Below are 25,242 nucleotides of genomic sequence, written 5' to 3'. Positions count from 1 at the left end.
GAACTTACAAAAACCTTCATTATTCGAGCTTCCTATGGGGAATTCGCATTATTTGGAGTAACACACAACAAAGCCTTAAATTAGTTATTTTCTATGTCTATAATGTTTGTCTAATGTCACAATATTCTTACTAAGTATAAAATGAGGAATGTTTATGCCAATCATCGTGATATTCATTTTTACATATACACATACTCAACAAACTAGTGTTTAAACCCCTAAAGTACACTACTGGCCATTAAAATTGCTACACTAAGAAGAAAACCAGATGATAAACGGATATTCATTGTATAAATATATTATGCTATAACTGACATGTGAATACATTTTCACGCAATTTGGGTGCATAGATCCTGAGAAATCAGTACACAGAACAACCACCTCTGGCAGTAATAACGGCCTTGATACACCTCGCCATTGACTGAGAGTATAGATGGCGTTACAGGTACAGCTGCCCATGCAGCTTCAACACGCTACCACAGTTCATCAAGAGTAGCGACTGGCGTATTGTAACGAGCCAGTTGCTCTGCCACCATTGACCAGACATTTTCAATTGATGGGAGATCTGGAGAATGTGCTGGCCAGGGCAGCAGTTGAACATCTTCTGTATCCAGAAGGGCCCGTACAGGACCTGCAAAATGGGGTCGTGCATTATCCTGCTGAAATGTAGGGTTTCGCAGGGATGGAATGAAGGGTTTAGCCACGGGTCGTATCACATCTGAAATGTAACGTCCACTGTTCAAAGTGCCGTCAATGCGAACAAGAGGTGACCGAGACGTGTAACCAATTGCCCCCTATACCATCACGCCGGGTGATACGCCAGTATGGCGATGACGAATACATGCTTCCAATGTGCGTTCACCCCGATGTCGACAAACACGGATGCGACTATCATAATATTGTAAACAGAACCAGGGTTCATCCGAAAAAATAGGTTTTGCCGTTCGTGCACCCAGGTTCGTCGTTGAGTACACCATCGCAGGCGCTCCTGTCTGTGATGGAGCGTCAAGGATAACCACAGCCATGGTCTCCGAGCTGATAGTTCATGCTGCTGCAAACGTCGTCGAACTGTTCGTGCAGTGGTTGTTGTCTTCCAAACCTCCCAGTCTGTTGACTCAGGGATCGAGACGTGGCTGCACGATCCGTTACAGCCATGCGGATAAGATGCCTGCCATATCGACTGCTAGTGATACGAGGCCGGTGGGATCCAGCACGGCGTTCCGTATTACCCTACTGAAACCACCGATTCCATATTTTCCTAACAGTCATTGGATCTCGACCAACGCGAGCAGCAATGTCGCGATGCCATAAACGGCAATCGCGATATGCTACAATCCGACCTTTATCAATGTCGGAAACGTGATGTTACACATTTCTCCTCCTTACACGAGGCATCACAACAACATTTCACTAGGCAACGCCGGCCAACTGCTGTTTGTGTATGAGAAATCGGTTGGAAACTTCCCTCATGTCAGCACTTGTAGGTGTCGCCACCGGCGCCAACCTTGTGTGAATGCTCTAAAAAACTAATCATTTGCATATCATAGTATTTTATTCCTGTCGGTCAAATTTCGCGTCTGTAACACGTCATGTTAGTGGTGTAGCAATTTTAATGGCCAGTAGTGTATGTACGCTAATGCCATTCCTATATCTAAGAGCAGCTGACTATTTTCCACGTCTGTGATGTTTGTCAAGTGTCACAGTATTATGAAATGTTTGTAAAAATACATCTGGAAGGTAAAGAAAGTCCGATGATTAATAAACACAGGCACATACACGCATGAAGTAGAGTAGCATTATCCCCCTTAGTTCCTGAAATAACAATGACCACACATTTCCTTAATAAAGAAGCTGTATGTTACAGAAATTTTCCCACTGTGAGTTATTAGATATTTTGCACATCAAATTCTTCAAAATCGTGAATTATATTAGTCCATCCGCTCCTATAGGCGGATTGGGTGTGACTGGGTGTAATCCTTTCTTGGTAGCCATTTATATGCCAATTAAAGCTTCAGAATAGTGACCTTCAAATGCGATATCGTGATAACATAATTAGAAGCAAAGTATTAGACATTCCTTTGTAAACACTCGACACACCATAGATGACAATATGAGATTGTGCAGTAAGTCAACTATTGCTACAGTCAAACATATTCCTAGAATTCTTCATGGTTGTTTCACATTGTGCCTACCAGTCTATCTATGTCCATCACTCTGGTCATGATAGAATGGAGGAAACACCTAAACAGTTACTTAACAGCATTTTTTTCTCATGGACTACCCTAGGACCAACTGCAGTACCGGACCAGTAGCAGTACGTGCTGCGCTTTAATTCAGGTATGCAATATTACCCTCTGATCATCAAGAGCTATAGAGCACAATCCCTGTACGCAAACAGAACCTTCACCTCGGTGTCTTCAATGATGATGCGACCGTGTTAAAAGCTGTGGCATAAGCACTCCACTGCGCATAGCTATTTACACTTTCAGACCGCTTTTCACCCAAGCACTTGCATTTCCATTTTCAGATACGTAAGTGAATACGAAGTCGTAGCAAATTCCGCAGAATGTTGGAAAATGTTAGTCATCTTGTGAATCATGTGAGTGACAGCTTAATATACTCCATCACATAATCCGACTTTCTTCGGTAGTGTCATTATATACTATAATTTTAAGTCTCATAACCAGAAGTGGTCTCATCGTCACAACCTATGCTACTACTTGCAACTATCCCTTTGCAGTCTTTAGTATTCTCACTGTGTATGGAGGTGAAATGCTGGAAAAACGACGGTAAATATTATCTTATGTCCATGAGGCAACACACATTGACACTACAGTGAGTGGTTAAAGGCAGCAAATCAATGATGTCGTGGTATAATCTGCAAAAAGGTGGTCACAAATACATGCCTACCAATGTTAAACAATTACCAAGTCTTTAAGACTGCCCTCGTAGCCAGCTGAGAAGACACTGACACAATGGCTTGTTGTTGCGAAGTGTGTAACACCTACAAATTAAGCAGATAACTATTCCTGGACGTGTAGACATCGCTCCAGAAAAGTCTGGCTGTCAGAACCTGCGACCATAACATAGATGAAAGATGTGCCCCCCACACAGACACACAATTAGATATTCTGATCTGACTAACGATAGATTTTACACTATAAACCACCACTTGATGAAACACCTCTACAGTTCACCTACAGACAAGCCACGTAGCGTAATGTATAATGTCATCGTCACTCACAGACGACTAATAGATTTGAATGTTTTAAAATAATCATAGTAGCTATAACTCAGCAGTTCAATGCAATGTTGGAAGGTACCATTCGTCATTCACCTTGTCATCAACCTGTCATTCATTGAGATAGGGTATGTGGCTGCCTCCTGTAAAACTGAGCCCATGTGATGATGTGTGCGGACCTCTGTTGACACTACTGATAAAAATCTCATGATGAGATATTTTCGGTGTGTGTTATAGACGCTCACTAGGGATAAGATAGATACTGCCTAGAGGAAAATTAAAGAGACCTTTGGAGAAAAGAGAACCACTTGTATGAACTTCAAGAGCTCAGATGGAAACCCAGTTCTAAGCAAAGAAGGGAAAGCAGAACGGTGGAAGGAGTATATGGAGGGTCTATATAAGGGCGATGTACTTGAGGACAATATTATGGAAATGGAAGAGGATGTAGACGAAGAAGAAATGGGAGATACGATACTGCGTGAAGAGTTTGACAGAGCACTGAAAGACCTGAGTTGAAACAAGGCCCCGGGAGTAGACAACATTCCATTATAACTATTGACGGCCTTGGCAGAGCCAGTCCTGACAAAACTCAACCATCTGGTGAGCAAGATGTATGAGACAGGCAAAATACCCTCAGACTCCAAGAAGAATGTAATAATTCCAATCCCAAAGAAATCAGGTGTTGACAGATGTGAAAATTACCGAACTATCAGTTTAATAATTCACAGCTGCAAAATACTAACGCGAATTCTTTACAGAGGAATGGAAAAACTGGCAGAAGGCGACCTCCGTGAAGATTAGTTTAGATTCCGTAGAAATTTTGGAAGGCGTGAGGCAATACTGACCCTGCGACTCATCTTAGGAGTTAGATTAAAGACAAGCAAACCTAAGTTTCTAGCCTTTGTAGACTTAGAGAAAGCTTTTGACAATGTTGACTGGAATACTATCTTTCAAAATCTGAAGGTGAAATGGTAAAATACAGGGAGCGAAAGGGTATTTACAATTAGTACAGAAACCATATGGCATTTATAAGAGTCGAGGGGCATGAAAGGAAAGCAGTGACTGGGAAGGGAGTGCGAAATGGTTGTAGTCTCTGCCCGATGTTATTCAATCTGTATATTGAGCAAGCAGTAAAGTAAACAAAAGAAAAATATGGAGTAGGTATTAAAATCCATTGAGAAGAAATAAAAACTTTGAGGTTCGCCAATAACGTTGTAATTCTGTCAGAGACAGCAGAGGACCTGGAAGAACAGTTGAACAAAATGGACAGTGTCTTGAAAGGAGGATATGAGATGAACATCTACAAACACAAAACGATGATAATGGAATGTAGTCGAATTAAGTCGGGTGGTGCTGAGGGAATTAGATTAGGAAATGGGACACTTAAGTAGTAAAGGGGTTTTGCTGTTTGGAGAGCAAAATAACTGATGATGATCGAAGTAGAGAGGATATAAAATGTAGACTGGCAATGGCAAGGAAAGCGTTTCTGAAGAAGAGAAATTTGTTAACATCGAATATAGATCTAAGTGTCAGGAAGTCGTTTCTGAAAGCATTTGTATGGAGTGTAGCCATGTATGGAAGTGAAACGTGGACGATAAATAGTTTGGACAAGAAGAGAAGCTTTCGAAATGTGGTGCTACAGAAGAACTCTGAAGATTAGATGGGTAGATCACATAACTAATGAGGAGGTATTGAATAGAATTGGGGAGAAGAGGAGTTTGTGGCACAATTTGACAAGAAGAAAGGACCGGTTGGTAGGACATGTTCTGAGGCATCAAGAGATCACCAATTTAGTATTGGAGGTCAGCGTGTAGGGTGAAAATCGTAGAGGGAGACCAAGAGATGAATACACTAAGCAGATTCAGAAGGATGTAGGCTGCAATAGGTACTGGGAGATGAAGGAACTTGCACAGGATAGAGTAGCGTGGACAGCTGCATCAAACCAGTCCTTTCTTTCAGGAGTGCTAGTTCTGCAAGGTTCGCAGGAGAGCTTCTGTAAAGTTTGGAAGGTGGGAGACGAGATACTGGCAGAAGTAAAGCTGTGAGTAGCGGACGTGAGTCGTGCTTCAGTAGCTCAGTTGGTAGAGCACTTGCCCGCGAATGGCAAAGGTCCCGAGTTCGAGTCTCGGTCGGCCACACAGTTTTAATCTGCCAGGAAGTTTCATATCAGCGCACACTCCGCTGCAGAGTGTAAAACTCATTCTGGAAACATCTCCCAGGCTGTGGTTAAGCCACATCTCCTAAGTATCATTTCTTTCAGGAGTGCTAGTTCTGCAAAGTTCGCGGGAGAGCTTCTGTAAAGTTTGGGAGGTAGGAGACGAGATACTGGCAGAAGTAAAGCTGTGAGTACCGGGCGTGAGTCGTGCTTCGGTAGCTCAGATGGTAGAGCACTTGCCCGCGAAAGGCAATGGTCCCAAGTTCAAGTCTCGGTCAGGCACACATTTTTAATCTGCCAGGAAGTTTCAGAAATCATACTGCTTCTCAGAATTTGGTTTTATTCATAAAAAGAGAAGTGGCCATGTTCAAAAAGGTCCACCTTCCCACATCTGGGTATTGGCACGTTCTTGATAAAAATACATTAGAAATATATTTATCTCAACAAAACTCTGTGAAGTCAACTGTCTGGAGGAAAACGCCACTGAAACAGACCTGAAGAACAGTGACATGGCAGATGTGTGAAGCTGACACATAATGGACGAATCAAATGGGGAAAGGAAGATCTGGTGGCTAATATCCAGATAATGTGAGTTGTGTAACGACAAGAACGCCACCCCACTCTGAATTGTAGCCAAATTTATTCAAGTCGGCGGATTCAAGACGGTGGCAGTAAATATGCCAACATCGCAATGACATTATGGTGGGAAATTCTAATTTTGGCGAGAAAATCAGTCAATTGGGCTACCTCCAATAGCCTATGCGCTTCCTCTCCCCTCCTCTCTCCCCTCCCCCAGAAAACGTGAGCTTGGAAAATGTATTTTAAATGAATCTGTCCTGCTGGAAATCTATAATAACGTTTGTATTATCTCCGATCAACTACTTCGGGATTCTCCAGAATGTCTGGATAAAATAAAAAAAAACTACTTGTATACGATCACCAAAGCAGCAATATTTTCTGATTTCATCCTGTTATATGTTAAGTTTGAATATTAAGTTTGGGTTAGCTTTTTTAGCTGGTGGATTACGACTTCTTTTGTTGAATGTCTGATTCGTCACCACCTCAAAGTCATGCAGTATCTCCTGCAATAGCTGACATTTTGGCTGAAACAGATGTTATCTTGAAAAAAACTTTACATGCTTGAAGCGGAGCTTCTAAAGATGTGTTAACAGTATTTGAGCTGAATTCATTCTTCTCCAGCTTTAAGAACTCGCTATTAAAACAGGAAAGTGGTATCAACGTTGGTTATCTTAACGAAACCACCAGGAAAATTGTGACAGTGCGTGGATTTTAAGGCCACCATCAATCCTTAACTTGTTGCTGCAACGTTGCCTTTGCAAAGTCCAAAAAAAGGGTTTGAGAAATTGTGTCGAGGCAAATATTTTTCTAAATTAGATTTGCAGGATGCGTATCTTCAAATTCATCTGGATGTCTAATCCCAGAAGATTCTCGTCGTGAATACGCATTTAGGTCTCTACAAATTTAAGAGGTTTCTATTAGTCACTATTTTTGTCTCGGCACCGTTACGACATCTTGTATCGGCCTACTGCCCAGCACGGTAACGCCGACGCGTTATCCCGATTGCCAATAGCTGAAGACCCGCTGTTCGACTCTTCTGCACAGGCTAGTATGTTCACTGATGTGCAAAATGATGATGTTGTGGGAAGTTTTACTGTTGACTTTCGTCGTATAGCCACAGCAACAACTAACGAGCCAGTATTAAGTGTTGTTTTTTGTTATGTAACTTCGCAAATCGGATTATAGATCCGTTGGTTCGTCGTTTCTTTGTGCACAGACAACGACTTTTTGTCCATCGTGGTGTCATCTTGCTCCGCAAGGAGAACGATCAGTCTCGTGTTATTGTTCCACGTTCTTTGTAGTCAGCCGAGCTACGACTTCTTCAGCAAGGTCATTGTCCGCCCCCGGTAGCTGAGTGGTCAGCGCGACAGAATGTCAATTCTAAGGGCCCGGGTTCGATTCCCGGCTGAGTCGGAGATTTTCTCCGCTAGGGGACTGGGTGTGAGTTGTCCTAATCATTATCGTTTCATCCCCATCGACGTACAAGTCACCGAAGTGGCACCCGGCGAAGAGGCTACCCGACGGGAGGCCCTAGTCACACGACGAAGGTCATTGGGGTATCGTACCGACAAAACAGTTAGTTCGTCGTCACTGTACCTGGTTTGATATTGATGCTGGCATAACCAAGATTTGTTCTTCTTGTTCTGTGTGTGCAGAAAACCAATCTGCACCACCGAAAAAATTTTTCTTTCGGCCTAATGCAACTTTTCCATGGAATCAATTACATTCAGATTTCGCTGGTTCTGTCTGGGACGCACGATGGTTAATTTTTGTTGATTCTTTTAGTGGTTTTCCGTTTTTTGTTCGCATGTCCTCTACGACATCGTCTGCTACCATCAAAGCCTTGTCTTCTATATTTTGCATAGAAGGATTGCCACAAGTCGTAGTCACCGCCAATGGACCTCAATTTGTGTCTGCAGAGTTCGAAACCTTATGTAAAGCTAATTGTATACAGCATTTAACTTCAACAGCGTTCTCCCCTCAACCGAACGGAGCAGCTGAAAGATTCGTTCCGACGTTTAAGTCGCAAATGCCTAACCTGCTCGACTCTCATTCTCACGAGGACACTCTTCTGTTGTTTTTATCTTCGTACCGATCGCTGCCACGCGATCGTGCTTCGCCGGCTGAATTGTTGCATGGTCGTCCTCACAGAACTCTGATGAATTCGTTGCATCCTCCGCATCGCGTTTCTTTGCGACGGCAGACCCACAAATTCTCGCCTTATGATACTGTCTGTTTTCGTCATTTCCGCGGCAATCGCCTATGGATGAGAGGGTGCATTCTTCGCCATCTTTGCCGCGCTATGTTTATCAAGTCCATCTGGTGAGATGCGCAGGCGTCAGAATCAAATGTCTATGAGCACTATGGGTTTTAACATCTTAGGTCATCAGTCCCGTAGAACTTAGAACAACTTATACCTAACTAACCTAAGGATATCATACACATCCATTCCCGAGGCAGGATTCGAACTTGCGACCGTAGCGCTTACAACCGCTTGGCCACTCCGGCCGGCCCATCACAATCAGATGCTGTTCTTTAGTTGTGCGGTCTCTGCCGCTTGCCCTGTGTTTCCAGTGTCGGCGCCGACTGGGCTGCCACCTCGGGGACCTCTTCCTTGCTCTCCACGCCCCGGGGTGCCAGTGCCCGAAGCTTCGCCTTTGCTACGCGACGACGCACCGGCGCGGTCGCCGTGTATCGCGGTGCAGTCGCCGCACTGCCAGCTTCTCTGCGGCGACCGGAAGACCATATGGACCAGGTGCCTTCAACTCTGATAGAGCACAGTCAAATTCCGGTTACAACGCCGTCCATCACCGCAGAACCGTGTGCACTTCCTGGTTTCCAGTCTTTGTTGCCGGTCGGGTGACCCGACCCGACGGAGGTCGACCCTTCGATTCCTACCATAGTTGTAGAAGCGCGGACTCCTCATGTTGACGTGCACCCTGGAGTAGGTTTCCAGGCGGGTCCTGTCTGCCCTCGGTCCGAATGGCAGGGTGCGGGTGGGAAAGCCTCGCCTTCCGTCAGGCTCCTCACCTGCTAGACTACGTCAACATGGGGTCCTCCAACCGGCGGTCGTTAGCCATATTCAACAGCCGTTCGCAGATTTGCGGGGGAGGAATGTGGTATCACACTTGTTAGGGGTTGCAGTTGTCGACCGCGATCCGAATTAGTATCGTTGGACCCGCGAGTAGCGACCAGCTCCGCTAGCGCACTCCTACATCTACATCTACATATATACTCTGCTGGCTGCCAAGCAGTGTGTGGCGGAGGGCACAATTAGCGCAAAAATCATATTTCCCCCCACCACTTGCCCCCTCTCTGTTCCACGCGCAGATCGCACGAGGGAAAAATGACTGAACGCCTCAGTGCGAGGTCTTACTTCCCTTATTTTTGAATGATAATCATTATGCGATTTGAAAGTTGGTGGTAATAATATACGATCTACATCCTCGGTGAAGATTGGATTTCGGAATTTAGTGAGCAGCATCTTCTGTTTAGCGCGTCGTCTGTTTGCAACTATGTCCCACGTCAAACTTTCTATGAGATTTGTAACGCTCTCGCGATGGATAAATGTACCAGTCACGAATCTTTCCGCTCTTCTTTAGAGCTTCTCAATTTCTTGAATGAGACCCAACTGGTAAGTGTCCCATAAAGACGAAAAATACTCTAAGACTGGACGAACTATTTCCTTTGTTGAAGGACTGTATCGCTTCAGGATTCTACCAATAAACCGCAATCTAGAGTTCATCTTACCCGTTACTTGTGTAATCATTTGAGATCATTTCGAATTGTCACACTCAGACACTTGACTGATGTTACAGATTTTGTACTCATACATTAATGGGGATTTTTGCCTTGTATTACGCAGTAGGTTACAGTAACTAATATTGAGAGATAACTGCCAGTCATTACACCACGCATTTATTTTTTGCAAATCCTCATTGATTTGTTCACAACTTTCGTGTGATACTACATTCCTGTAGACTAAAGTATCATCGGAAAACAGTGTAAGGCCGCTGCCAATACCATCAAACAGATCGTTTATGTAAATTGTAAAAAGCTGAGGACCTATTACGCTGCTCTGGAGCACACGTGAAGTCAGTCTTGTTTCTGTTGAAGCTACCCCGTTCAGGATGACATACTGCTCCCCGTCTGTTAGAAAACTTTCTATCCAACCGCATATGTCACTGGATAGACGGTAAGCGCGCACTTTTTGTAGCAAGCGACAGTGCGGAGCCGGTAAGGGTGGCCGAGCGGTTCGAGGCGCTACAGTCTGGAACCGCTACGGTCGCAGGTTCGAATCCTGCCTCGGGCATGAATGTGTGTGATGTCCTTAGGTTACTTAGGTTTAAGTAGTTCTAACTTCTAGGGGACTGATGATCTCGGAAATTAAGTCCCATAGTGCTCAGAACCATTTGAACCATTTGACAGTGCGGAACTGAGTCGAAAGATTTTCGAAAGTCGAGAAATATGGCTTCAACCTGGGAGCTGGTATCTAGGGCCTGTTGTATATCAAGCATAAAGAGGGCCAGCTGTGTCTCGCATGACCGCTGTTTCCTAAAACCGTGCTGGCTTCTGCAACGCGGCTTGCATCAAGTTTCTAGCGAGCTCTCGTCCACTCTTGCTCCTGGCGGCAAGTAATGAAGTAGCATAGCCTTCAGCTGATAGGAAGCAACCTCTGAAAAGACGCGTAGTAACGTATGGCCTAAGTGAGGCCTCAATAACTATCCGTTTATATGTATGCAGCCAAGAAGAATCCTGTATAACCAGTTAAGTACCACATCTATTTTTTTCCAACAACTTCTAATTATTTTAGTCGTTTCAGATCCACACCATTCAGTCAGCACCTTATCGTCGTTACTGACAAACCTGCTGTGATTTATATGTTTCTGTTCAGCACTGGCCACCAATCAACATTGGCGACGACTCGTTCGTCGTCATCATAACAAGGAATGTTACCAGGAAGTAGCGACCCATTTTCTTCTTCCTTACGCGTTTTCACCGATCGGAGTAGCACAGTGATTATATTTCTGGGCTCGTATTCGGGAGGACGATCATTCAAACCCGCTTCCGACCATCCTCATTTATGTCTTCCGTGGTTTCTTCAGATCGCTTAAGGAAAATTATAGAGTGGTTCCTACGAAAGGGAAGGGTCGCTTTCCATAAGCAGCCTTCCGACATCCGAGCATCTGGTGTATCTCTAAACTCCTCTCTCTCCAGTTTCCAGCAACATTATTGAAGGACCAGCATGTTACATCAAGATCTCTGTGAAGGTTCTGTTTCGTCCACTCCGGTATTACAGGTAGAAGCCCAAACTGTCATTCGGAGTATTTTATGGGGACCATACACTAATTTTTCTTATAAAATCTGAAATATTGAGAAGTATATAAAGAGATTTAAATACGTGTAAAGTTCCGTGCCTATATCTGCTAGATTTGGCTCATACGTTTCCGTTTACAGTCCGGTGCAACATGGATCATAGAAATGGGTGACGGTTTTGGGAGGTGTCCCCACAGGAAGTCCTCTGTCTCCCATGGTGGCCAACTGTTTCATGGTAGACCTTGAGGGAGAAGGACTGCACTTGGCAAATCTCAAACCTTCCTGTTTCAGGCTTTGTATAGGCGGTGCATTTGTGCTGTTGCTTCACGGAATGGGGAAATTACCTGTGTTTCTCCGGCATTTGAACTCCCTCCATCCAGACATTTAGTTCACAATGGAAGCGGAAAAGCACTCCGTCTTCAGGCCACGAGCGGCCTACCGGGACCATCCGACCGCCGTGTCATCCTCAGGGGAGGATGCGGATAGGAGGGGCGTGGGGTCAGCACACCGCTCTCCCGGTAGTTATGATGGTGTTTTTGACCGCAGCCGCTACTATTCGGTCGAGTAGCTCCTCAATTGGCATCAAGAGGCTGAGTGCACCCCGAGAAATGGCAACAGCGCATGGCGGCCTGGATGGTCACCCATCCAAGAGCCGACCACGTCCGACAGCGCATAACTTTGGTGATCTCGCGGGAATCGGTGTATCCACTGCGGTGAGGCCGTTGCCTATGGAAGCGGAAAAAGATAGCATTTTACCATTCCTAGATGGCATGGTCAGAAGAAAAGCCGATAGACACTGAGACATGGCGTTTATCTTGAAACAACTCACACGGACCTCTATTTGCAGGTCACAAGTTACCATCGTCCTGCACAACGCGGTAGTGTCTTACGCCCTTTGTTCCATATAGCACATGTGGTCTCCGATGCCGACAGTCTACATGGTGAGCTACATCACCTAGGAACCGTATTCCAACAGAATATCTACTCCCACAGGCATATAAGCTGTGCAAATCGTTCTAAGCAAATTCAGAGCAGGGATATTAATGAAGATGCAGAGGCACCAACTGCTACGCCGCTCTTGCCCTATTTTGACAGCATGTCTTCAAGAACAGAAATAATCCACAAAAGCCACATCAAGTGTGTTTTCCAGCTACCAGAAAAATTGAAAGGCGACTTTGGCCTTAGAAAACGCGGCGTGTATAAGATACCACGCCAATGGGAAAAATCTCGTATTGGGCAAACGTGCGGAACTGTGCAAGCGTCATATTTCTGGAACTGCGTTGTTAAAAAGGTCGCACATATCCATGGCTAACAGTCCTATGAGCAAGAATGCAGGTTTTCAATTAAGCGCCGCCTTGAATCCAGCACCGGCTGCCATTACAGGGAAAACAAGATTCGACGCAACGCACTGTTGTTTAATTCGACTTTTTAAACACAGGAGCGTCCGGCATCACAGTCATTGCCCACAGCGCACGAGTGGAATATTTTTCTGCGGCTTCCAGTAAGGTACATAGGAGCGCCGCGAGAGTCTTCCCGCGCACGCGTATTGCCTGCTCCTGGCCCGATAACCCCAACACCGCTGTGCTATCATCAGTTGTGTCTTACGTCAGTGACGGCAGCAGCTACCTGAAGATGTCGAGCAGTTGCGTCGATGAAATATTATGGGGTTTGTACAATACGATCCAGCGGCAAACCCGAGAAGTTTACTAGTGATGTGTGACTCAGTTTTAGATTACGATTGGATCGATTACTACACCTGTAAAAGATGCACGCTATCATTTCTGATGAAACAACTACGCCTCCACACAATCAAAGCACCAGATGATATTTAGGATACGACCAAAAAAGTCGATAAATACCCCAAACGGTCGAAAATGGTCACTGGCATTACAGAGTGACATCACTACCTCTATCCGAATATTCAGGTTATAACGAAAGTGCAAAAAGTTGGTATCTTACCATTCGTGGATGTCATGGTCAAAAGAAAGGCCGATATTACACTGGGACACATTGTTTATCTTATAACAGGTCACACATGGAGTGATATCTGCAGGCAACCGAGGTGACCCCCAATGATTCAGGTTGTGTCAGACGGCAGACGTTAACTTCAAGTTTTTGACCTAGTGGCAATTCCCTTCTCTTTTACCTCAGTGTTGTTTCTGTGGCAGGACATGATAATGTGTTGGCTGTGACTTTTGATATAATTACTGGGACACAGCAATCGAGATGTGCTTCAATTGATGCAGTGTGACAACATGTTGTCCTCGTCAAGAGTGCATACGCTATGCAGCGTATCTAGCTACTCCAACACAACTGTGTATAAGTAGTTTGTGAATAATGACACATTTGGTTTAGAGAATATACAATAAAAAGCATCTTCTGCCCCATGCTTTTCAGACTGTAGATGTAGATGCCAACGCGTAATGACTTCTCTGTTTGCACTACGGCTTGTCACTTAACTGATGAACACTTGGGCCGGTTCTTACAAACCCAGTGGATAAAATCTGGGCCAGCCTCTGTGGCCGAGTGGTTCTAGGCGCTTCAGTCCGGAACCGCGCTGCTGCTACGGTCGCAGGTTCGAATCATGCCTCTGGCATGGATGTGTGCGACGTCCTTAGGTTAGTTAGGTTTACGTAGTTCTAAGTATAGGGGACTGATGACCTCAGATGTTAAGTCCCATAGTGCATAGAGTCATTTGAACCATTTGATAAAATCAGAGAGGCAGAGATCGTGTTTGTAAGCGTGTAGTCACCTGGTTGCCCGCTGCCCTTAGCAATAGGCACCGCGAGTCTTATCGTTGAAAGCCAGAATTTCGGTTCTAAAGTAGTAAGTGTTGGGGCGTGGTCAGAAAGAATGTTTCAACGCGTTTTCGAAGGGAATAAAGATGATCATTTAGATATAAAATGAATTTTTAACACACTACGTTTCCAAATTTGATTTAAAAGTATAAAATAACTATTCTTAGTGTGATGCAGATTTTTGTCTGCATAGAGATATGACTCTTAATTTTTTCGCCTTGCATTGGCTGCTCCATTAAATTTTGGATGTGCGGATATATAAATTTCTCTTCTTCTTCTAATATTTTGGCTATATACCGTTCATTTACCCAGGTAACCCTGAAAATTAGCGACTGTGAATTTTTAATAGCTCTCAAAATACTTCTATGATAAAAAACGAAAAAATATGGGGCACATCCAAAACATAATACTAAGGAGGTGATCTATTAATGCATCAATTATGCATCGTATGCACTCCAAGATCTTCGTTTTAAATCATAGTGGTTATTAAAAATTGACAGTCACATGTTTTCAAGACCATCTGTATGGGGTTAGGAATCTGTACGGTGGTAGAAAAATTTATTTTACGCTTTTTAGGACGATTAAAAGCTTGGTACTAAAATTAATTTTTTTAATAGGTATTTTTCACTCCATTTCAAACATTCTTATGTAACTGCAACATAGAGATGTATATTTCAGTTTTATTTCTGTTTCTCATCACATTAGTCAATGAATATATTGTTTACTGCTATACATATCTTAGAAAAGATTCATGAAGGGAAAAATTAGGGATTGCTCACATTGAGGCGTATCAACAAGGTTTCGTCTCACAGACCATTCGCTAGTGGAACAAGAAGAGTGTGAAATAGGATTGGTACACAAAATACCCTCTACCAGATCGCAGACAAGAAATGTAATGGCGGCATTATGACATATTTGTGTTTGTTATATTCATTCTTCAGAGTGGAATTCTTGATATCTTAGGCTGTGCTGTTTACTTGTCCTCCTCCGAGCTTCTCATGGGGTAATATTTTCATGGCCGGCTTCGCAGTCATTCGTTGTAGTTCTGTGTCACAATTCTTGACTCTTCCATCCGTTCATTTCATTTTTCTTCTGTTTCTCTCCTTCTCACGGTGCACAGTCTCGTTCGCTGGGACCTTAAACGTGCATCTCGTTGTTCGTCCTTTTCTTTTTTCCGCTGTTCTCTTTGTTTTCTCCGTTTTGCTTGAAGACTGGCAAGATCTCCTACTCCTTCATGTTCGGGTATTATCTAAAATATACAGCAAGACCACGTCGTGCAAAAAAATACACAAAGTACACTTTGCTCACTTTTCACACTCGAATGATCCATAATGTTCCAGAACATTCCACAATATTCGACTGTGTTCAGGAATATTTCACAATGATGTTTCACGTTCCGGGCTCTTCCCGAACATTTTGGAATCTTCCAGAATGTTCCAGACTATTCTCGAACATTCCAGGACATTCCGGATCATTGTGGAACATTTCGGATCGTTCTAGAATGTTGTAGAATGATCTCGAGTGTTCGAAATGTTCTCGAATACTCTCGAATGTGCTACAAATTTCTCAATGGCGAAACTTTACAGCCCTTATACCTGCAAAGGGGCGCCATTCAGGTGCTAATGGGAACATTCTTGGATGGAGGATGGAAGTCCAACACACCATATAACCTCCCTTAAACGTGGTGATACTCGTTCCTGATATTAGTGACACGCACATTGTACACTTACTTTCATAATATGATATCGACTACGGCATAATCGATTTGTATACTACATTTGTGAAAGCTGCTTGTAAGTGCGAATAGAACTCTCATAGGCTTGAAGTATAAACGTTGCGTGCAGTGTTTGGCACCGAAACTGGATACGTTAGGATGATTTTTCTTTTGGTCCATTCAACATAGTGCAGATAAAACGAAGAAGTCTGCGAAATATCGAAGATCCTGCTTTGAGAATTAGACAAATATTTGTCACTAACTCTGACTTTGTCGTGTGGTGAGTACCCAGTCCTAAATAAAAATGGGATGTTTTAATGGCTTTAATCTACGTAGTGTTAAACAGTGTTGTTGATAATATCAGTTTGAAGTTTCTAGTGTTGGGGCCTTGTGACCGATATTTCAGCATGATAGAGAGATGAAAGAAAGTTTCATAACAGATGACTCCTGATTAAATACCTGATATCATTAGAGAAACGGTGTAACACTCTTCAACGTTGTAAATATGGAGGAAGATTTCTGTGATTTTGCCTCGGTATGCAATACATAATTAGTACAGTACCAGTGAAGATCAGTTGTGTTTTTTAGTTTACATTTGTGAGGGACCAAAAGTTGCCCATGGTAGAAACAAAAGATTCGTTCAATGAAATGCAAACCTGGACGGAGCACGACGTTGGAAAAGGGGGAAACTGTCAAGGACATCGCCGCAATCCATAATAAGTTGCTCTTTGCAAATTATATTTAACTGATATCATATAATTTATACACTCATGGAAATTGAAATAAGAACACCGTGAATTCATTGTCCGCGGAAGGGGAAACTTTATTGACACATTCCTGGGGTCAGATACATCACATGATCACACTGACAGAACGACAGGCACATACACACAGGCAACAGAGCATGCACAATGTCGGCACTAGTACAGTGTATATCCACCTTTCGCAGCAATGCAGGCTGCTATTCTCCCATGGAGACGATCGTAGAGATGCTGGATGTAGTCCTGTGGAACGACTTGCCATGCCATTTCCACCTGGCGCCTCAGTAGGACCAGCGTTCGTGCTGGACGTGCAGACCGCATGAGACGACACTTCATCCAGTCCCAAACATGCTCAATGGGGGACAGATCCGGAGATCTTGTTGGCCAGGGTAGTTGACTTACACCTTCTAGAGCACGTTGGGTGGCACGGGATACATGTGGACAAGCATTGTCCTGTTGGAACAGCAAGTTCCCTTGCCGGTCTAGGAATGGTAGAACGATGGGTTCGATGACGGTTTGGATGTACCGTGCACTATTCAGTGTCCCCTCGACGATCACCACAGGTGTACGGCCAGTGTAGGAGATCGCTCCCCACACCATGATGCCGGGTGTTGGCCCTGTGTGCCTCGGTCGTATGCAGTCCTGATTGTGGCGCTCACCTGCACGGCGCCAAACACGCATACGACCATCATTGGCACCAAGACAGAAGCGACTCTCATCGCTGAAGACGACACGTCTCCATTCGTCCCTCCATTCACGCCTGTCGCGACACCACTGGAGGCGGGCTGCACGATGTTGGGGCGTGAGCGGAAGGCGGCCTAACGGTGTGCGGGACCGTAGCCCAGCTTCATGGAGACGGTTGCGAATGGTCCTCGCCGATACCCCAGGAGCAACAGTGTCCCTAATTTGCTGGGAAGTGGCGGTGCGGTCCCCTACGGCACTGCGTAGGATCCTACGGTCTTGGCGTGCATCCGTGCGTCGCTGCGGTCCGGTGCCAGGTCGACGGGCACGTGCACCTTCCGCCGACCACTGGCGACAACATCGATGTACTGTGGTGACCTCACGCCCCACGCGTTGAGCAATTCGACGGTACGTCCACCCGGCCTCCCGCATGCCCACTATACGCCCTCGCTCAAAGTCCGTCAACTGCACATACGGTTCACGTCCACGCTGTCGCGGCATGCTACCAGTGTTAAAGACTGCGATGGAGCTCCGTATGCCACGGCAAACAGGCTGACACTTACGGCGGCGGTGCACAAATGCTGCGCAGCTAGCGCCATTCGACGGCCAACACCGCGGTTCCTGGTGTGTCCGCTGTGCCGTGCGTGTGATCATTGCTTGTACAGCCCTCTCGCAGTGTCCGGAGCAAGTATGGTGGGTCTGACACACCGGTGTCAATGTGTTCTTTTTTCCATTTCCAGGAGTGTATGTTTTCATTAACATGTGGGATACGTTTTCTTACAAAATACCGAAATGTAATTGTAAACTATTTTGCTCAACTGCTGGAAGTATTCAGTCACTTCAGAATAGGTATTAGTAGTTATATTTTGGTCTGCTAACGACTGCCACTTTTGAATAACTAATGTCTTATTGACAGCTATTTTGTTTGAAGCACAAGTCCTACAGGCACTGTCGTGGAGCACTGTTTGGATTAGACTGCCTTCAGCAATATGTTAAGAAACTTTACAGCCAATTTAGAATTTTGTTATACTTCCTTAAGCGATCCAGTTGAACAGGAAGGCACGTTTTATATCCTTGCAAGTTGACACATGTCTAATCAACACATTCTCTTGACCCATAGTATTACGTTCACTTTGGGACTTGTGCGCTAAGATCAGTAACTCCATTTTTGTACATACATCATTTGAATTATTTAATGAGAGGATCTAAGACAAATTACAGATTCCGATTTCAATCTTTCTCTTGGCTATGATTGCGTACCTATAAAGTTTACAAAATTACTACTCTCACGTTTTGTAGCGTAGAACACTACTTTAGCAAATGTCTTGAAAATAAACAACGTAACTTCAGTTTTCAGAACCAGTTCATTTCAAGGATATGAAACACGACTAGGAACCCAATTACTCTGTAACATAAATATTGGTATTGCTCTCTTTCTAAACAGCTTAATTCACTAAAAATATCTAGACCGATCTGTCTTTTTTAAAATCAAGATGTTAGTCACTAGTGGAAGGAAAGCACCATTTATTATGAACCCTTTTCATTGTGTTGCGTATCTTCATGGCACCATCTAATGCCTGCTATACCAAGTGTTGTAGAACCCTGCTACTGATTCCTAAGGCATGAAATAATGAGCCATTGCGGCTTCGGCCAACCTCTATCTTTAGCTTAGTGACTTCACCACTTTGACTCACCCACCATTCCACCAGCACACTGGTCTTCAAGCCTGGCCTGTGTGGACAAGACAAATTAGCTGTTTTATGCCTCCTGAAACCTACTATACCGACTGTCAATGCAGACCACATTGTGTCTCTCGCACCTCTGTATACGTATTTTAAACATCCATTGATGTTCATATAGGTATAGTTTTTAAGTCCCCTATAAGGGCAACTTGTCTTCCCAAGGGAGTCTGTGACAAACTTGTAAGCTTTGTAGTCGGCACTTCTATGAAAGGGGAAACTATGGGAGTACTTTTTGATGGATTAATGGGACGTTAAAATATTTTTCTTTCACGTTTGTAACTGTCAGCGGTCATAAAAGGGTTCCCATGGCTTGTGTACGAGGATCGACCTCAGTTTTAGGCCAGAACTCCTGGCACTGCATGCTTTGCAAGTGGTACCTAAGTGGCCTATGCGAACTGTGGGAAGAATCTCAAGTGGATCACCAGTGAGCAGCGGAGGGTGTGCACAATCAGGGTTTGAGTAGAAAGGACTGCATATTCCCAACTCCCAGCCCCAACATTACAATATGATCTCTTCCTTCATACTCCTATTATTCTGGTAGTTGATCGACTTCAACCAATCCGTCATATATCCCCCATTCAGCTGGTGAAATGTTCACCTTCCCCAGGAGCGCCCATTGCAGGACCATCTAACTTACTAATCTCTTTTCCCCATCCTAAAACCTAAAGATATCGACATTTTCCCGCAGCCTGTCCAAGTTACACCACTCGCTTCCCTCCTCTCACTACTCCCCTTAGAGTCCACCTCTTTTCTACATGTTCCTTCAATTTCCAGCTTTCCCTTTTTTGTTTAGTACCTGAGCTCTTGATATTCATATACCTGCTTCTCTTGTCTTTAACGGATCTTTAATTTTCCTGTGATTGCTTCCTACTTTTCCATATTTTTACATGCTTGTACATCTTCGTTTTATAAACTTCTATATTAACTTTGACGTTCTTCAGTAGTTGCATTTGTATATTTTCTCTTCTCGTCAGCTTGAAGTTAATTTACATTAAAATCAGTCAATATTTTTGACGAAATTTCCTGTTTCTTAATATGGCTGGGTTCTTACTCCTCCATAACTCGATCGTACTCCTAATTTAGCAACAACTCCCGAGATTTCTTCACAGCATGCATCCCACTTCCAGCCATAGAAATTTGTCGCTTTACATGATGCAGTAAATTCACAGCATTGAACCTGTATCAGTTCCAGTGGCATGTATGACCCGTTTAAGAATCAAGTTAGATGGACCATGACCGCAAAAGTAAAGCACTGGCATCCGCTAATGGTTGTTACGTATTTGGCATACTTAATTCCACTTGCACCTGTTTCGTTGTCAGCAACTATCTTCCAGAAAATCCTCCCTGAACTCTTCGCATGTTTGACACTGCCCGAAAATGAAATACATGTGATCCATGGAATCTCTATGCTAATGTCTGTACACAAATTGAATTTTTATTGTATCTGACCATGAAGGGGGTAGCACACCTCGGAATTGGCTGATCCTGGTCTTTGGGTGGATATCGTTTGATGTGCGGGAAGGACCAAGTTCCTCTGGACTGATATGGATTGGGGGACGATCGTAGATCTTCCTTAACGTTACTTACATTCTTCTGGCCTCTCTTTTCCATGCCGCCGTGCTTCTTGGACCTCTTGAGATTTACTGACTTCTCTCGATTATTTTACTGCATCATGTTCCCAGATATTAACTGCTATTGCTCATTTACACATAGAATCACAATACTTGTTCTGCTTTCGCTCTAAATACTCAGACCTACTCACCTAGTTTCAAATATTATTCTATGGAACCGTACCGCCTTCTTATAAAGTGGCCTCTTGACGAGCATTTGTTTATTCACGCTAGCTTGACATCTGCACTCCGTTTTAGCTTGTACTGCCACGTCACCTTGTTGTGTAGTAATGGTTTCGACATTCGTTCTTGCGTCTGCGCCCTTGTCTTTACTTTTTTTTCTCATTTCTTTGAATTCATCTAATTGTGTGTTAAACAGACGTGTTCCCTGCTTTCTTAATTTTCTCCATCGAATTGTTTTGGAGTTGAAGACTCAGATTCAAAAGCTGTTTGTCTTGTTCCTTATTCTACACCTCAATTGTGTCACTGATGTTCACAAACTGTACCCTGTTTTCCTTGCTTATACACTCACGACATTCACTTTGTGGCAGTAAAATAAGAGAGAGTTCTGCATTGTCATCCAGCGGTCGATATCCGAGTAATTAGATAATGGAAGACGTGTTAATCGACTGACTCGGTGCTACGTGGGTTGTCATAGTGCAGAGAACTAAGCAACACAGTTTTATTCACTGCTTTTGTGGAAAGTTAGCTGCTGATATGTGTTTCTCTTTGAGCGAATGCCGGTTTTGGTTAACAACAGCGTCTGTCGAGTAAGGAAGCTAATTACCGTAAGTGAAATTCCGCCTCTTTTTTAAAAAATCTTCTTTCTTCCTCCGTATGATTTTATTTAACTTCCAGGAAATGACGGAGAATTTATTGCGCGCCTGTCGCACACAGCAGCAGCTTTATTTTCGTAATTCCTCTTTGATGAAATACGCAGAATGACAACCAATATAGACACTTTTACGAGGATATTCTCAGACAAAGATCCTGAGTTAGAAACTATGAATTAGTTCAAATTTTTCAAAGGGACGTGCTCCGCCTTTAAGGAACCTGTATTACAGGGATAACATACTAAATACAACTGTAGCGCAACACATTACACATTTCTGTAAACTTGGGTCTATCTATATTTTTCTCTGCTTCAGCTGTATCATGGGGAACTAGGTGCAGAAGCTCATTTCCTCCGTTCGCAGCTATGGACACTCAACCACAACTTTAAAAATAGTTGTTGAAAATTAAGGGGTATATAGAATAGTTCTTATGGGTGATTTTTGACGAATCAGGTGAATATAAAGCAACGAAACGATCGGACGAAAAACGACAAACATGCACGATTTATTACGCTCTCCCTAATTTTAAAGATCGGCTACTATTTTGTATGGTAAAAGTTATCGGAAAGAATGGAAATAGGTTTTGTATTTCCCATGGCTTGAGGGTAGTTTGATATTACTGATATTCTGGTGATTTATTGTATAGTGTGCAGTAATGCATGTTTCGGGCACGAAAAACGTCTGGGGAAAACTCGGTAGCTACACTCCTGGAAATTGAAATAAGAACACCGTGAATTCATTGTCCCAGGAAGGGGAAACTTTATTGACACTTTCCTGGGGTCAGATACATCACATGATCACACTCACAGAACCACAGGCACATACAAACAGGCAACAGAGCATGCACAATGTCGGCTCTAGTACAGTGTATATCCACCTTTCGCAGCAATGCAGGCTGCTATTCTCCCATGGAGACGATCGTAGAGGTGCTGGATGTAGTCCTGTGGAACGGCTTGCCATGCCATTTCCACCTGGCGCCTCAGTTGGATCAGCTTTCGTGCTGGACGTGCAGACCGCGTGAGACGACGCTTCATCCAGTCCCAAACATGCTCAATGGGGAACAGATCCGGAGATCTTGCTGGCCAGGGTAGCTGACTTACACCTTCTAGAGCAAGTTGGGTGTCACGGGAAACATGCGGACGTGCATTGTCCTGTTGGAACAGCAAGTTCCCTTGCCGGTCTAGGAATGGTAGAACGATGGGTTCGATGACGGTTTGGATGTACCGTGCACTATTCAGTGTCCCCTCGACGATCACCACAGGTGTACGGCCAGTGTAGGAAATTGCTACCCACACCATGACGCCGGGTGTTGGCCCTGTGTGCCTCGGTCGTATGCAGTCCTGATTGTGGCGCTCACCTGCACGGCGCAAAACACGCATACGACCATCATTGGCACCAAGGCAGAAGCGACTCTCATCGCTGAAGACGACACGTCTCCATTCGTCCCTCCATTCACGCCTGTCGCGACACCGCTGGAGGCGGGCTGCACGATGTTGGGGCGTGAGCGGAAGACGGCCTAACGGTGTGCGGGACCGTAGCCCAGCTTCATGGAGACGGTTGCGAATAGTCCTCGCCGATACCCCAGGAGCAACAGTGTCCCTAATTTGCTGGGAAGTGGCGGTGCGGTCCCCTACAGCACTGCGTAGGATCCTACGGTCTTGGCATGCATCCGTGCGTCTCTGCGGTCCGGTCCCAGGTCGACGGGCACGTGCACCTTCCGCCGACCACTGGCGACAACATCGATGTACTGTGGAGACCTCACGTCCAACGTGTTGAGCAATTCGGCGGTACGTCCACCCGGCCTCCCGCATGCCCACTATACGCCCTCGCTCAAAGTCCGTCAACTGCACATACGGTTCACGTCCACGCTGTCGCGGCATGCTACCAGTGTTAAAGACTGCGATGGAGCTCCGTATGCCATGGCAAACTGGGTGACACTGACGGCGGCGGTGCACAAATGCTACGCAGCTAGCGCCATTCGACGGCCAACACCGCGGTTCCTGGTGTGTCCGCTGTGCCGTGCGTGTGATCATTGCTTGTACAGCCCTCTCGCAGTGTCCGGAGCAAGTATGGTGGGTCTGACACACCGGCGTCAATGTGTTATTTTTTCCATTTCCAGGAGTGTATTTATCCAGAAGTGGAATATTGTATGCATGAATTGTGTGTCCTCTGTAGAAGACAGTTAGGTGGATAAAAAGAGTAAAAGAATGCATCCCATTACAGTTTTATTAAAAGTGGGAAGATCACGCAGTCTAATAAAATTCTATACTTCTAATGACACTTCTTCAAAAATTGGTAGTACTGCAAAATAATGAACTGAAATTTGTATGTTACGTCTGTCTCACTGGTGGTTTACTTATGGTGGATATTAGTATACCTATAGCTACACAAACTGAAGAGAGATTCAGTGATATCTTACTTATATTTACTTATCACTTTTTATTCATTTATTTAATCTATTCTGGTTATGGATATCAGGCTATCCCTATATCTGTCGAGGGTTTCACACATACAGGCGTTTGATGCAGTTTCCCACAGTCGTATAGCAGCAAAGTAAGAGCATATGGACAATCAGACCAATTGTGTGATTGGATTGAAGAGTTCCTAGACAACAGAACTGAGCACGTCATTCTCACTGGAGAGATGTCTTCCGAAGTAAGAGTGATTTCAGGTGTGTCGCAGGGGAGAATCGTAGGACCGTTGCTATTCACAGTATACATAAATGACATTGTCGATAACATCGGAAGTTCACTGAGGCTTTTTGAGGATGAGGCTGTAGTATATCAAGAGGTTGTAACAATGTAAAATTGTACTGAAATGCAGGAGAATCTCCAACGAATTGACGCATGATGCAGGGAATGGCAATGAAAGTCAATGCACACAAGTGTAATGTACTGCGAATACATAGAAAGAAAGATCCTTTATCACTTAGCTACAAAATAGCAGGTCAGCAACTGGAAGCAGTTAATTCCATAGATCATCTAGGAGTACGCATTAGGAGTGATTTAAAATGGAATGATCATATGTAGTTGATCGTCGGTAAAGCAGATGCGAGACTGAGATTCATTGGAAGAATCCTAAGGAAATGCAATCCGAAAACAAAGGAAGTAGGTTACAGTACACTTGTTCACCCAGTGCTTGAATACTGCTCACCAGTGTGGGATCCGTACCAGATAGGGTTGAGAGAAGATATAGAAAAGATCCAATGGAAAGCAGCGCGCTTCGGTACAGGATCATTTAATAATGGCGACAGCGTTATGGAGATGATAGATAAACTCCAGTGGAAGACTCTGCAAAAGAGAAGCTGAGTAGCTCGGTACGGTTTTTTGTTGAAGTTTTGAGAACATACCTTCACCGACAAGTCAAGCAGAATATTGCTCCCTCCTATGTATATCTCGCGAAGAGACCTTGAGGGTAAAATCAGAGAAATCAGAGCCCACTCAGAGGCATACCGACAATCTTTCTTTCCACTTACAACACGAGACTGGAATAGAAGGGAGGACTGATAGAGGTTCTCAAAGTACCCTCCGCCACACACTATCAGGTGTTTTGTGGAGTATGGATGTAGATGTAGATGTAGATACAGTAACTTTCTACACCACAGTCACCTAAGAAATAACATCATTATGATAAGTATTATTAGAATTATTTTGTTGTCTGAAGTAGCAATGTGAGTAAATCATACCGACTATAAACTAATGAAGTTAATGCTGAAAGTCTTATTATAATGGGATTTCTGACACTATTAATAATACTTTTAATACTGATAATTGTAATAATATCAATAAGAATGACAATAATAAAGATAATAA

The sequence above is a fragment of the Schistocerca gregaria genome, chromosome 4 (assembly GCF_023897955.1).
Source record: "Schistocerca gregaria isolate iqSchGreg1 chromosome 4, iqSchGreg1.2, whole genome shotgun sequence".
Classification (NCBI taxonomy): domain Eukaryota; kingdom Metazoa; phylum Arthropoda; class Insecta; order Orthoptera; family Acrididae; genus Schistocerca; species Schistocerca gregaria.
Note: the sequence above shows the minus strand (reverse complement) of the source record.